General features: G+C 37.1%; 1 protein-coding gene across 1 annotated transcript in view; it reads left to right on the top strand.

The window, feature by feature from the left end:
• LOC138014257 (choline/ethanolaminephosphotransferase 1-like) overlaps positions 1-2,319 on the top strand; it is a 28,796-nt gene extending 26,477 nt beyond the window's left edge. Inside the window, exon 7 of the mRNA XM_068861301.1 lies at positions 1-2,319. This exon is cut by the window's left edge and continues 575 nt beyond it. The gene's annotated coding sequence lies outside the window, so the exon portion shown is untranslated.
• The last annotated feature ends 181 nt before the right edge of the window (positions 2,320-2,500 follow it).

The following is a 2,500-nucleotide window of genomic DNA, read 5'->3' as shown; positions in this document are numbered from 1 at the left end:
CAACATAACTAATATAACTAAATTAACCTTTGCAGCTGATGTCTTTTTCTGAGGTGAAATAGACCTTGAAAAACGATACATTATTCTAAGAGAGAAAATTTCGGTCACACGAGAGCATAAAAGGCGAAATCTTTGTAACTTCTCACGCACAGTTTTTTTTTTTTTGTTTTGTTTTGTTAAAATGGACAAAATAAAAAAAGGAAGTGATCTACGGAAAGAAAAATAGGGGTCACCGAGCATTCAATAGTGTAAAATCGCTGCGAAGTTCTCAAAGCGATGGTATATTCGCACTGTCACGTCATTGCGTGATATTTCCGAGAAGACCTGGGTCCACAGCTATCCCATAATGCCACACGCTTTCGCGTTCCATTCTTGTGGAAAACGTTTGCGCCTTTAGCATCGTGTGTTTACCTTCGTGGTCTGCGATGCATGACGTGTGCGTGACATGCGCGAAAAAATGCGCTGTAGCAATGGGCGCGAACGTCCTTAAACTGACACCATGGCAACACTTTCGTTTTTGTTATTATTGTTGCCGTTGCTTTTGTTTTCTGAAGAATCACACTATTATTTCCCTAATATTCAGCACTATGCCTTGAATTTTTAAAATAGGTAAAGAAATCAACATGGCGTAAATATCAGTAACGTTGAAAAGGTGGAGACGAATATAGTCTTGGTCAGTGTAAAATGCAAAGTAAAGTTTCTATTTAGGTTCAAATTAAATTTTCCTACCGCATGATAACTCAATAATTCCATTATAGTAATTTACAAGAGCGAGTGTTTACCTTTGCATTGCTTTGCGAGGTGACTGGCTTCTAAATCCCGCTCCACCTTTCGCTCGAGATAAAACCAGCGTGCTGGCTTGGTCGCACATGCTTTCCTGCAATTACCGCTGACTGCACGTATATTTATATCACTAGCTTATTCAGTAACGTTGTCAGTCAACTGCAGACCGCACGATGTTTTGATTTACGTGGGGCCACGCAAAAATATCACCACCCCAATCTCGTCCCCAGAGCCCACTTGTCTTTTGCTCAGCGCCAAGACACGGAGCTCTGGAATAATCAATTTCCGGAACTCCACCATTTTTAGGCGTACCGGTTTCACCGAAAAGTGTAATGGGGCGATCATTAGAACTCAAGAGTTCGCAACAACAGCGACAAATCTTTGTGTTTACAAGTTTAGTTGGAGATTTTTGCGCCATATTCGTAAATTACAAGCTATTTTACACCCGGTGGTTTACGCATGAGCAGTTTGATAAATCAATTAGCCAATCAACACAGATTATTCCAGAGCTCCTTACCAAAAGGTACGTGGGCTCTGGGAACGAGATTCGCACCACCCATAGGAAATCCGAGTATCTCGAGATGCGCAGAATGTATGCGCAATAACAATAGTAGGCACCGTCCTTAAAGTGAACAAAAGTACAATTGGACTATTTTTTTTGCACCTTGAATTATCGTTCCTATTTATTTCTGAGTTTCGATTCTTTGATTACCTACAATTTTCTTAGCAATGTAATTTTAATCAAGTTTTAGTGATTTCCATTTTCAAATTTAGGGATTCGCTCTTGTCTTGTTAACCGTGAGTGGCTTTGATCGTAGGATTGAAGTGTCTTTTTGTTTTCTATTTCGAGTGGCATCAGTTTAATTTTTATTAGACTTTAAAGCCTCCGCTTGCCACAACTTATTTTCAGCCTTCAAAGACTTAAAATATTACCATATGCCCTAAATCGAATACAACTTTTTCCTCTGTTTTACGATTTTTTAAAAGTATGGCCCTTCTTCGTTATTAAGATAAGCTCGCAGGTTTAGTTCCAAAATTCGTAAACGGCTCTACTATTTAGCTCTTTTAATGAAGCGGAAAATGAGTTTTTCCCTATTTATACCGTGTTTCATAATTCTAGAATACATCCTTTAAGTTTTGAATAGAGTTTTCCGTAATTCAAATTTTAATTTTCCATTTAATGCCATCAAGGTAATTTTGTTTTGATCATTATTACGACTTTTTTTCTTGAAATACTGAATGGTGGTGTCGTCATTGGTTGTTTATTTCGTGATAGATACGATATTCGCCTGTATGTAATGTTTTCGATTAAGTCCTGTGGGTCTCTCGTAGCCTACTTGGAAATGAATGTGTTATATTATAGGCTAATTAGTTTTTTTTTGTTTGTTTGTAAATCACAGAATTGTCATTCCTTCATTAAGGTAAAGTTTACTAATTACGTTAAACATTTAAACTGTGTCGGTTTTACAGAGATGTATAATGCGCACCTGTTAACCGTGACCTTATTAATGAATTATTAAATACATTTTACAACGGAACGTATGCAGTGAATTTAGAGCAGTTTTCAATTGAATGTAGTAAGAAAGTTCGTGATTGGTTTGGCCTTGCATTACAACTCTAAAAGTTGTACTATGATTTAAAAAGAAAAAAACACGTTCTTTATTTCTTCAGATTTTGAAAGGGTGTTTGCGTAACACCTGCCTACCAAATATTTGTG

Source organism: Montipora capricornis, chromosome 8 (genome assembly GCF_036669925.1).
Source record: "Montipora capricornis isolate CH-2021 chromosome 8, ASM3666992v2, whole genome shotgun sequence".
Taxonomy (NCBI): Eukaryota; Metazoa; Cnidaria; class Anthozoa; order Scleractinia; family Acroporidae; genus Montipora; species Montipora capricornis.
Note: the sequence above shows the minus strand (reverse complement) of the source record. Positions and strands in the feature narration are given on the sequence as shown.